This window comes from Athene cunicularia, assembly GCF_003259725.1.
Source record: "Athene cunicularia isolate RWA chromosome 3 unlocalized genomic scaffold, athCun1 chr3_part1, whole genome shotgun sequence".
NCBI lineage: Eukaryota > Metazoa > Chordata > Aves > Strigiformes > Strigidae > Athene > Athene cunicularia.
This window is the reverse complement of record NW_020799097.1, coordinates 55,045,414-55,058,856: the sequence shown is the minus strand read 5'-3', so window position 1 is coordinate 55,058,856 and position 13,443 is coordinate 55,045,414. Positions and strand designations below refer to the sequence as shown.

Sequence of the window (13,443 nt, the reverse complement as noted above, 5' to 3'; positions counted from 1 at the left end):
ATGTGTATAAGAGACAGCCTTCCTTCCTTCCTTCCATCCATCCATCCATCCATCAAGCTATTCTTAGGCCTATTTTAGTATACACTGAGGTTTGTGTGTGTTACAGAATTACTTGGTTTTTACCATCCCCTGGAAGATGTTAGAAATACTAAAAAAAACCCAAACCACAAACCCAAATTCAAAACAGTTTCAGCCTTCATTTGCTATTGAGTGTTCAGTTTTCTCTTTCTGACACCTAAACTGACCACATGAAGACTTCTATTCAATCAGAATAGAATAGGTTACCACTCTTTGGAAACCATGGTGTTATAATTCTTATATTTCTACGCTTGTTCTTACATTTTACAAAGGAGGGGAAGCAAGGAGAGAAAAGAAATCATTTTTAAGCATCAATGAGGCTGGGGAAATAAAACATCTTTCAGGCATAAATGGAAAATGAAAAAAGGCACATTGATTTTACTCAGTTTGCCTTTCCTCAAACAAGAACCCTTGACTAATCCTTTCTTATAAAAATGCCTTTTGATACTAATACAGATATGGACACAGGAAAATGTATGCTGCTTGAATGCTGCATTAATTATCTTTGCAGTATTTATAACTGAATACTCTTGATCAGAACTCTGACGAACGTTAGTCTGTATGTTTACAGTTTTCCTTTACTAGTTCTTAAAATTTCTTGCAATTTATGCTCTGCAAAGGCCGGACAGGTATGGAGCACTGTTAATGGTTTCTAATGACAAAGTCAGCTGATGAAGAAATTTTAAAAGTCTCAGCAGTGAAGTCTTTAAACAATGCAAGTAAAACCTCTTTTCTAGTTGAAAGTATGTTGAAATACTATCCACTTCTGAATTTTCATTAAGAAGATTCTTTAAAAATTCATTTCTAAGCTTATGTGGTTTTTCTACTAACTATATTAAGTCAAATTATAATTTATAATTTATTTGCCTTATTGCAACACTTCATTAAAATGTCAGAAGATACAGATTCTAGGCAGGGTATTACACCAAGAACTATGCATGTGGTGCTTTTCACATGTGGAAATAGCTACAGCAGTTCTGTTCTGCAGCATGAATTAACAAAGATTGATTGCAATCTGTTTTTATTAACTCAAGGAAGAAAAGCAGTGTAGTGATATTAAGAAAATTAATTATAACTTTCTAATCTGGTAATTAATGTGCAGCTGGGCATGAGTGCAGTTAGTGCAATTCAGTAATTTGGCAGTCCTGACAAATTATCATCATCTGTTTTAAGGTAGATAACTGTTCTTTAATCTTTGCTCAGATTTTTATAATCTTTTGCATTTCAGAGTGGTTTTAACAATTTAGATGTTAGATATGGCCTTTTACTCTAATAGTGTGAGCTGAAGTTCCATTGTATCTTTCAGGACTGAAGTTCACTTTATCTTTTAGAACCTCTGTTGCTCTTTTCCAATGTTGTACTAAAGTTTCTTATGAAACAGTTGTATGAAACAGTGATTACTGGTAATTGACCTGCATATGTTGAATAATCTTAAATGCTACTGAGAATTTAATGTACCCTGTAAATTGAGATGCTTCCAATTAAATAGAGTTCTTGGGATAATCACTTTCAAAACTAATCAACTGATATAATGGTGTTACTAAAACTCTTATTGACTAAATTGTGACAAATTAATAAACCTAACCAATGCAATTACTGTAATGGTCATATTAGCTTGCATTTTCCATAACCTATTCATAAATGTTTTTCAGAAACACAAAGGGAAAACAGAAATTACCTAGGTGTATTGAATTAGCATGACAAGGTGACTTGAGTGGGGGAATGTTTATGCCCTTCTTGCCTTCTTTATGAGGTGTGAAGGTTACTGTGGATCACCCCATGCTCAGTGCCTCTCAACTATTAGGAAATCAAATGCTACTGAACAAAAAACAGAACTAGCATCCTAGCAGAGGAATTGATAAGAGAAATGCTCTTAAGCACTAAGGGTTTCCTACTATTAGATTTGATCTCCTAAAATACACTGGTGAACAAAGTTTTGTAATCTTGTCAATAGGGTTAATCTTTAGTATTTTTAACAATTGGAGGGGAAAAAGCACAAAGCATCCATGTAGATCAGACTCTGAAAACTGTCCAAACCTATTCAGCAAGTGAACAGATAGTTAAAAAACCCCGCTTTGTTTACATAAGACTGGGGGGTGGTGGGGTGTGTGTGTGTGTGTGTTTGTCTTGTTTTAGGGCTTTTGTTGTTATTTAAGTGTGCATTAGAGAAGATGTTGTGGGAGACCAAAAGCCAGTTTTCAGCCTAGTGAATCAGTCCTTTTGGTTGTTCTGTGACACAGTTTCAGCAGGAGAAAAGGTGGGCAGCCTTTGCCAGAATAGCTTTTTGCTCAGTACTTAAGACATTCTCCAGGAATTTAGGAGGCATGGGTTTGAACTGCCTCAGCAGAAAGACAGTTAAACCGAGGTCTTTCACTTCTTGGACATGTGCTTTAGCTCCCCAGGTTATTACTTCATTTAAAATAAAGTGTTAGTTGTAGAGTTTAAATCAGTCTGATCTTCCTGATAAGTGGATGGTGGTTATGTTATGGCTTAAGGGCTTGTAAATAATTAAGAACGAGGAATCAATGTGGATGTCTTCATTAGCAGGTCAAGTTCAGCTCAGAAGTGAACTTCTGAGGTGTTTCTCTCAGTCTTCCCCACTTGCTGTGCTGTGGTTTATGGTTAAACACAAAAGGGCCTAAAAGTGTGTATTTGCTTGACACGTTTGACCTACTTGTTCTCAGGACATGTGGGGATCACAAACCTGGTCTTAGATACCTAAAGTAGAGCTAAGCTTTCTGTGTCTTGTTTGATTCAGCTCAAGCTGAGCAGAGAGACAGCCAAATCAAACATTTTAAGCAGAAATGAAAAGATTTGTTTATACCATAATGACAGTAAACGGTTGAGGGGGGGAGTTACTGAGGCTCTAATCAAGTAAAAGCCTTGGAATTTTATAAAGGACCTACTAGGAATTTCTGTTGGTTTAGGGGTAGCAAGTAAGATGCAGGCAGATCTCATATTGGGTTTGCTCTATGCATAATTACTAGACACACACACAAAAAAAAACCCCAACCCAAAAAACCCTGGAACAACCCACACCCAAAAAAACTCAAACACAAAGAACGTAACTTGACATTAATGACTCTGAATACTGCATGTTGTGTTCACCATCTTATGCTTTCTTCTGTGTTTCACAGCCAGTGTCATATCAATGGTTTTAGGATCCTGAAATATTCCATATTGTTCTTCATATTAAAAAAAAAAAAAAAAAAAAAAAAAGATACTGAATAAATTAGCTTGCATTTCAAAATAAAAAATGGACTGCGATGTAGTTTATTGCATTAGTCATACTGAACAATTCATTTTGGAACAAAAGAAATGAATAAAGAATATAGCAAATGGGCTTTTTTTCCTTTCTGTTTAGACACATGGTTGTGAACAGTTAATATTTTCATTATTTTTGTCTGCTACAAAACATTTTGTCAGGATCTTAAGTTTTTGAATTGCTTTATTTTCAAATTTGGTGTTTTCTATGCACTCACCAATGTAACACAATTTTCATGAGCATTCACAATAGTGAAGCTCATGCACATGGCAAAATAAGAATAGTTACATGAAATGCAGCTGTTCAGAGAGATATCTTGCAGTGTCTTATGTATTCTTTGAAGTCATTCTTTGGTGGAATAGGCACTCCAGTACCATAAATCAGTTTGATCACGCTGTAACTTTCAGACAGATCAGCTATACTTTTGTTGTGTGCTTTCATGTACTACCAGTTATTACAACTGACAAAGTGTACACATTACAGAATTAGTTTGTAGACATGTAGGATAAAATATAACCCCAGGTGATATCCAGTGCTGTAATTCATTCAGCTGTGCTGACAAAATGGATGGTTGCAGAACTGCGGTGGGTAGTGAAGTCTAAGAGATTCTCCAAAAGCAAATTCAGTCATATATATGAATGCCTCAAGGCTTTTTGTAGCTATCTGTGGTTTTTCCTTGTAGTATTAAAAGGTATGAAACATTAACTGCAAAACTTAATCTTTCTGTCCAGTTTTCGTAAATAGTTTGGCTTTAAAGTCTTTTTTCTTCTTCTTTTCTTTTATAAAGAAAAACTTTAAACTTTTTTCTTTTTAATCTCCTGATTGCTGATGAGTTGCATGTACATATAACTTTGAAAGCTGATCTTCCTCATGTTTCTGCTATGATGCCCAGCATAATGTTCATATTGAGAAAGAAAGATGCTGAATTCTTCTGTCAGGGGAAATAAGGTTGTCAAAGAATCTGTATCTGCTGAGATTGTTCTGGATTTTCTCTATGCTGTTTTGCAGTGAGTTGTTGCTAAAAATGCTGTACACGTTTGAAACTAACTGTATGGCATTATCATATCAATGTTATGGCTGGGTGAGCGTTTCAACTGAGTGTGCCTCTTGCTACTGAAGCCTGCCAGTGTTTGGGTGATTGCTGGATGCTGTGTAGGCTGACACTCTGCTATTTTTTTTTCCTAATATTGCCATATAATTTTGAATTACTGCAGTAGAGAGCTAATGCCTGGCTAGTCAACCTTAAGAAGGAATGATCCAACAAGCAATACTTCCATGATCATGTTCTGCTCTGGCTGATTTCTGCCTCATTACAGGCTGACTTGTGTAAGGGCAGAGAAGAGTAGTAGCTCACAAGCATGTCTTCATGTGGCGGAAAACACGCAACCTGAATTCTTAGTACAGTGGGCTGATGTAAACCCTCTTCTAACTGTTGAGTTAGGTGAATGCACCTAGCCAACATCCAAAATAATGTGCTGTTCTTGCTCCAATCTCACATTAAAAAAATGAGTGACCTTGTGTTTACTGCTTTTTGATGAGCAGACCTTTCTTACTGAGTAGACCTGGCTTAGAGGATATGATATAACTGTAATTTTTTAAGATTTATCAGAATGTCGGTTTGCTCTGTAGTGAGCAATCCACTGCTCACCAACAGGCAGTAATATCTAAAACCCCAGCAGTAAATACCATAGATACATGGATGTCTCTGTAGGAATCCAGATAGCAGTGGGTAAAGATAAAATAAGACTTGTACAATGGTGGGATAGTTTGAGAGCTATTGAGAAGGGAATAGAAAGAGGCTAGTGAACCAGCTAGGCCGTTTGTTCCAGAAATTTGCCTTCATTGGTTTAAACTTCATGTTAAAATTACATTTTTATTGTTATAACACTGACACATCTTTACGAGGAAGTTAATAGGAGGGAACAATCTTTCAGCAAATTAAATGAAAGGCTACTATTTCCAGCTGACATCTGTGAAACTGCTGCTACATTCCTTGCAGTAGTACTTAGAGAAATAAATGAGCAAGTATTCATTATAATCGAGCTTTAATGGTATCCATATGCTATATATCATGTAATGGTGCTCATGTTGTGTGGTTTCTGTTTAGTATAAAAAATTGCGTATTAGTCTGTCAAAGAGCCATTAATGTAAATGTCTTGATTCAATACTCAGCCTTGGTGAGGCTTGTGTATTTTAAATATATCCCAGCAAATTGTGGTTGGTGCAGCAAATCTGACAGTCTTTCTGGTTGACCTTTCAGGTTGTCCATTTCATGTCTTACAGCATACTTTCTAGGTAATGAAATCTGTTGGAGCAAAGATTTTAAAAATGTATCGATTTGACTTTTATTCTTTTCAAATTAATATTTTCTAATGGGCATTAGAATGTGCAGTCTTTCAGCAGTGTTTTTTCTCATCATGTCATGATATTCAACTGACACCATAAATAAATATCTTCTCACCAGAATTCATTTTGTAAATTAATTGAGTTTTGCTTAACTATGTTTTAGTCAGCATTGTTTTAACAGCCAATAGCTTTTGGACCTGTATTTGAAGGCTTAAATCTGTCATTTTAGTATTCGGTCTGTTGTATGGTTAAGGTTTACTAGGATCCAAGATTTTCATGAACAATACAAGTACAAAAGCCTGCTTTTGAGTAAACTTTGGACAGTGGTTCAAACTTCCTTCTTGTTCTCCATTTCCTGAACTCTAAACTGTCCAGTTTTTGCATTATATACTGGTCCTTCTGAATGATGGACCCCAGATGCTTTGATAAGGCATACCTTAAAAATTAGAAAAGGACTCTCTATTGGCTTTATTTACTTCTCTCTTCCTCCTATAATGCACAAAGCTAGGATGCTGTAAAATTTTTATTACTATATTTAAATGAGCTTAATTAATCAAGAATCTATGATTTAGCTTTGTATTGCTTTATCATATGCTTTTTGGGAGAAATTAAATAATCACAGATAATCAGGCAGAAGTCACATCATCAATCCATATGTTCCAGTACTTAACACCTAAGCTGTGCCTAAGTTGTCCCAGACTGATGTTTGTCTAGCCATTTCTTCAAGCCCTGCAACACAGCGATTCCATGCTTTTCCAAGGAAGATGATTCCTGTGCTTCTATGTCTTCACTATTGGGAGTTTTTTGGGGGTGGGTATTATTTTCTCTGATGTCTATCCTGCAACTTAAATATTTCACTGTTTCAGTGGAAGTTTTATCCCCTTTTGGAAGAAGACTATTGCCATGTCTAATCTATTATCCATTAACAAGATGACTCTTTCTCCCCTCAGCCCTGGAACAATGCTTTCTGCGTTCCTGATAATTCTTGTTGCTCTTCTCTAAGCTTTCTAAAATTTGTCCCTGGCTTTTTTGATATGTAGTTGGTGGCAAGTATTGGATGCAGGTCAAGGAAGGCCTTTCAATGAGTGAACAACGTATGCCCCTCAGCATGCTCATTCCTCAGTTCAAATTTAAGCCACATCACACACCCTGTGGCATGCCTTGTTTGCATTTCCACGTAACAGTCTGCTCATTTTTAAAACCTCCTTCCCCATACCTGCTTCTCAAAGCTTTTTGGGATGCTTCTGTAGCAAGTTCTAATCCTAGGTACCAGTTTCATGTATTCTCTAGACCTTTTCTCCCTACACATTGAGTCAGCAAAATACTTGTCAGAGCAGCTCTGGTATACACTCAGCATCACTTACGTATATTTCCCCTCACTAAAGCACAACAGAAAGAGAAAACAAACATTGGACAAAACCATGGCATCACCATCACTTTTTTGTATTTTTTGTGCTATTCTGTACCATATCAGTACTTGATCCTCTGATATGGGAGACATTATGTCTCAGTATCTCTTGAGCCTCTTTGAACAACCAGTTTATTTTTTCCTCTTTTCTTTTTATGATCCTTTGTAGTTGTACTCCTTTTTGTGTGTGAGACAGATTGGTTTGTCATTAATCAGTTATGTATTGACTAAACATGTTTTAGGTACTTCAGAGGATTAGAAAAAGACCTGTGGCTCTCCACAGAGATAGCAGCTGTAGCAAAGGTTGTTCTTGGTGCTCACCTGTTAGGGAGGAGAAGGGAGCCTGGCCTTTTATATTCCATCCCTGCATCCACCCTCATATCAAAGATAATTCAAACTCTGATTGCTGGCCCTTGAAGACATCTGTTGGAAATCTGTTTATCTGAAAGAGATGGGATTGAGAAAGGGGAGCCATCTCCACTTTCGTGTTTACTCTGATAATTTTGGTTTGGGCCTATGTATATTGCTCTCATACTCCCAAATTTGTAATATGAGAGTCAAGAAATAAATCATTTTGATAGGGTAGACAGACTGTATTTTAAGTTACTCCTAAGAGACCTAAAAATAGTTTGTTTTGAAGGCTTTTGATTTCAAAGTCTCCTGGTACCCAAAAGAAAAGTGTACACCTTACCAAAAATACTTATTTTGACCAAAATTATCTTTCAAAAGTGTCAAAAAGACTAACCAATATGCCATATCTATCCAGAATATACTTAATTCCTGACAAAATCTTCATTTTCTTCTTACATGATGATCCTTGCAAGATACTCCATGCTATACTATTTCAGTCTATATCTGGAAATACAGAAAAGATCGGGGAAAAAGACAAGTAAAAAAACAAACTTAAGATACAGATTCTTGCACTAAAGCCATTAAAACCAGTGAGAGTTTACAAACAACATTTAATGTTTGCAGTGCTTTGCTGGAATTGGGACAGAAACATGATTTTTTTAAATGCTTTATAAAACTATAGCATCATTGTTTTCATTTATAACTTCAAAAAGAAAAATAGCACTGTACACTGTTTAATATGCAGGAGCTTTTTCAACATGGTTAATGAAACTGTATGCTGGTGCAGGAACAAAATATACACATACATGTTTCCAGAAAGATTCCAGAAGTGTGTGGGGTTTTTGAGCCTTCGTTCTATCATTTTGAATAGTAATCCTTTCATTCTCATTTCATTTTATCCTTTATTATCTAATTTTCATTGTATTGATTAAAATCCCATTACTGTTAAGAAAATCTTATTTTCCTACTTGATGCCAGCCCCTTTATTATCTGATAATCTGATTTACAGACTCCTTCGAGGAATATCTTAAGTGTCATCATAAGTATTAGTGCATGAATTGTGATTTTTTTTAACAAGTACTTTTAGAATAACTGTTTGATACTTCGCATTTTTCTGCTCTGCCAAAGTAGTGTAGGTCTTTCAGCGTTTTTCAGCTCTATTGAATTATTTGGTAATTGAATGGAAAACTCCATTCCTTCAGGATATTCACTACTTTAAAGTATCATTGCATCATAATATAAAACATGGATTACCGCAAAAAGATTATGGAACAAAATTACTTTTTCTTTAAGAATACAAGTCTTGCCTAATCTGACTTTACTGAGTTTTAAAGGTAATGTTTGTCCTTGTCCTTTTTTTTTTTCTTCTTCTTCTCTTTATGATATAACCAGATCATCCTGGATCATAATTTCTAGTGTATATCTGAAAATTAAGCTGTATTGTGCTATGCCTTGCTATCTGAGATAGTCAGCATCATTGGTTTCTTGTAAATAGCTCATCTATAAGATGAGCAGCAGCTGCATGAAAGTATTTGTTGGTTAAAGTAATTATAAGTAGATTAAAGGTGAGGTTCTGGATTTGGTGAAATGCAGTTGAATAACTGATAATAGAGACTATACCGCAAGAAAAGTGTAATGGGGATATTTTCCTCAGGTGAAAGTCAGGTGCATATTAGATTATGTAGGTTTTTTTTTCCATCTGCCTGCTAGACAGTAGGAAATACTCCTATTTATTCATACCTTAGTGATCATATTTTAGCCATTGATTGATTTTCCTTGATCACACAAATAATGAGGGACTTGATTAATTTATAAATATGTGATCCAATGAAATCACATTTAATGTTTATTAAACCATATTGCATTATGTTTGGAACACAAGTATAACATTCAGAATCAGAAACTGATAATATGGTTATCTTCCACACACCTAGTGATATACCTGAAATGAATGTAATTTGAGAAAAACAGGAGTAGCTCTTCATTATTCAATTGACCAGATTATATTGAATTATATGTATCTTCTATAAGTATATAAAGCAAGGAAAAAGGAGTCTGTAAATTACATGTGAGTACTTCTTTTCTTTAAAGTAATTGACTTTAATCTTGATTTTAAAATAGTTATGGGCATTGAAGGATAAAGCTGTGCATAAGCAAATGTGTCATGTGCTGGGAAAAGAAACCAGAACAGTCTGGTTTTACATTATATTACTGATTTCCAGAAAGCAAAACTGTTCCCAAATCCAAATGGTGTTAATGAAAGCATTATACAGTGATACTGGAGTTTCAGTCAGGCTTCAGAGATTCCCTGTATTCGTATTACCTGTTGTGTCTTCAATAATTTTATTGACAGTTATAGGATTTTTACACTTGAAGCCACCAGGAGTTTTTCTGTTGGCTGTGAGTAAGGATCAAGCCCTTAGTGACTGGCATTGAGAAAAACAAATGTTTATCTGATCCCAGAACAAGTGGATTTATATGACACAGCAACATGTGGGTAAAGAAGAATGAGCAGACTAAAGCAGACTGGAAAAAAGGGACAGTTATACTTTTCTTAAAGCATTTTTCAAAACAGATTATGTCTTTAGCAACACTAGTCTGAAAAAGGCTACTTCAGGGTTTTTTATCTGGAAAAGCTGTCCCTTTCAGTGAACCTGAATGCCATTTCAGTAGTGTTTCATACAGCTGTCACAGCATCTGTGAAAGCAGATACTGAACAGAAAGGTTTCCCTCGACAACAGTGGTGTCTCTGTATCGTACATGTTTAGACTGATACACATATCTGTAAATGAATATGCAAGTGTAATTTATGGCATTTGTAAATTGTTATATCAGACAAGTATCACAGCTGCAAGGCTTGTGACAAGCTGTCCAGTATCTGAAACCACTGTTGATCCAACAGCTGTATTAAAAGGAGAAATAATTGACTGTCAGTCAGAAAGCCTTTGACGTAGGCTCCTTGCAATGAATGGTAGCTACAAAACTGCTTAAAACAGACCTCTGCAACTTGTAAGCCAATTATTTTTAATAACGGAGCCGTGCAGTTGGTGTAATGATTTTGTTTCTCACTTCAGGCATTTAATGGTACCACATGCAATATCAAGCACAATAAATGTGACTAAATGCTTTGAAAGACTTTTTAACTTAAACGGCTGTGAATCCACTTAAAATATTTTCTTGACATGAGAAGCTAATAAAAGCTAATTTAGTTCAGAAAAATAAAAGATTAAAAAGACTTTCTAAAGTTACCATCTGGTGGTAAAGGATGAATATCATCTGGATAAACAAGAGTGATACAGATATTTAAAATGAGCAAAACTGAGAGTAGGACATTCTAGAGTATTATAAAATTAGTGTTGCAAACTGGGAATTAGTGGGAAGTTTCATATAGCCTGTCACTTGCCATCCATTGCTTTGATGCTTCAAGTCTTTACCTTCTCTGAAAAGCCCTCAACAGACTGAAAAGACCAAATACTGGGATTTTGTCCTGTCCAGAAGATCAGTAGTGGCTTTCCTTGAAAAAGTGACTCCTGCTCTTCTGATAGAGAAGCCACTGTTTTCACAATATTTCAGTTTGCTAATATTCTTGATTGGGTTGTGAGTGTCGTTGACCTGAATTGAGGTGACCACTATGGCAGGATCTGCATCATAAAAACACATCTTGCTTCTTTCCACTTGTCCTGGTTCAGCTAGGATAGGGTTAAGTTTCCCCAGCAGAGAAGGAGGAAGGGATCTCCAACCGAGTTACTCATACCATGATGATGTCAGGTCCAGGTGCGGGAGCACAGGAACTTTTTCCTTTGTGGCTTTGGTGACAGGAAGCATGCGAGCGAGCTGTCTGTAACCATTGTGGTATTTCTCTGTATATCTTCTGTCTTGTTTACTGTTATTACTGTTTATTGCTGTTATCATTGCTACTGTTGTTGTCCAGATTGTTTATCACACTGTTGTATTAAATTTCTTCTTATTTTACCCCGGGGTTTGTGCCTCACTGCCAGTCCGACCGGCTGAGGGTGGGGGAGGGACAACGGCCGCGTGGTCTCCGGTCCCGGCAGGGCTTAAACCACCACAGCACTTGAAGTCGATTGGGAGAGCAAAAGGAGACTTGTGAAGGCAGAAAGAAAGAGCAGCAGCAAAAAAAACCAACACATCAAGAAGAAACAAGAAATCGGGAAGTTCTGGGTTCTAGCACCAATTCTTCACACTGGTTCTATGTTACCTAATCACCTTGAAATGCAAACTGCTCAACACTCATCCTCATAATAAATTATTTTACAGACAAAGGAAATTAATAACATTTATTTGCACTTAGACAATGTTGTTGATATGAGAGAATAATTTAACAAAGCTCGAATATCAGTTATTAATAAAGGAATTCTGATGTGGGATCACTGAAGTCAGAAGTTAATGAACTAATCAGGGTGAAGGGGGAATTTGTAGAAAATCCTCAGCAGAAAGAAAAGATAACCTAAAAGTTGAATGTTGGAAAAGTGATATAAAACTGAGAGCAGAGGCTTCAGAGAGGTATGCTGAGCAAAGTAGATCAGGAGTGCTGATTACCATGGTTATGGTGGTTTAAGACAGCAAGGACTCTAATGTGAAATGTAAAGTTCTGAAATAAGCTTTAGACTTAAAGTTAGTTCATCTTCTAGTATTAAAAGGCATGGCAGAGAGGAAGAGAACATATATAAATGGTGTTTCTTATGGACTCTTCCAAAATTCTTCCTTATTCTTCTGTCCAGTGAATCTGTTAAGAAAGTGTTTTCCATTGGCTTCTCAGGACCAGGAATTTTTGGAATTTTTTCATGCTTTGGGTTTGGGTTTTTTTTTGTGGTGGAGGGGCTTGTTGTTTGGTTGGGTTTGGTTTTAGAAGCTGGTTTAGACCGTCACTAACACTCAATTGTACCAGTTGCTACAGTAGGGAACTTTATTCTAATACCTTCTTTTACACTGTCTAACTTCTTATCTCATGGGTGGCAGAACTGTAGGCTTCCATTCGTGAGCTTTCATTTCCTGTTATTTTCACTTTCCTTCAGGGACCTGATTAAAAGTAGTCTTTGCTGGTACTTATTATCTCTACCCTTGCTCTGTTGTCTTGTATTCCCTTTTGCTTTTTTAGCCCTTGGAATTTATTAATTAAACCTTTAGTGCATAAAGTAATAGGAGACATGAATTGTTTAGTTTATTCATTAGTGTGTTGTGGGAGACATGTAGGTCTGTGCTGTGCTCAGATAACTTTTACCAGAAATTATTTTGGTAGCAAGCACATTTTTGATATAGCTTTAGATGGTGACACTGAAAATTACCTTTAAACACTTGACATGTCTCACAGTGACATTTCAAATCATGTACTGCTAGGCTGCTAACTGTCTCTCCCTGTCTCACACTCCTCCATGTGGGTGCGTACGTGTGAGCTTACTGCTCTGTTGGTTTGCCGCAGAGTGCCAGTTCCACAAGCTTTGAGGCCCCTGTAGAGCACCAGTAACGTGAGAAGTGTCACAGGGCAGACAGCCATAAGGAAATGATTGTATGAACCCTGACAGTAAAGTCCTGAAGAAATACGTTCTTTTTCCAAAGAGAAATGCTACAGGGATTTGACATAAACAAAGCAGCCCAACAGTCTGAATGGACTGGTATGAATAAGATACTCTGATTATTTTAAGCATCAGTAGACGCAGTATCACTAGATCCAGATGTTCAAAAACTGTGTATCAGATCACGAAAGAAGTATCCAATGGTATCTGGTGGTTTTCTGAGCCCATGGAGGAGGTGTTTTATTTTTATTCTCAGCAGCTGTCAGACTTCAATGCATACAGTGAAGCACCTTCCCATGGGCAATTTCACTGGCCTGTTGCTTATTCTCTGCTGCTCTCGAGAGGAAGATGAGATTGTCCTCTTTCTCTTGGTTCTCTCTGGCATTTTGGTCTCCACCTGCATCTTGGCTCCTTCTGCTCCCTCTGCCACTGTTTCTGTTCATTTCAGTGTCCACTCACTT

The 13,443-nt window shown here is 36.5% G+C and overlaps 1 protein-coding gene across 1 annotated transcript in view; it reads left to right on the top strand.

The window, feature by feature from the left end:
• Nucleotides 1-13,443, top strand: part of MAN1A1 (mannosidase alpha class 1A member 1) — a 112,145-nt gene that overhangs the window by 56,978 nt on the left and 41,724 nt on the right. The window lies entirely within an intron of this gene.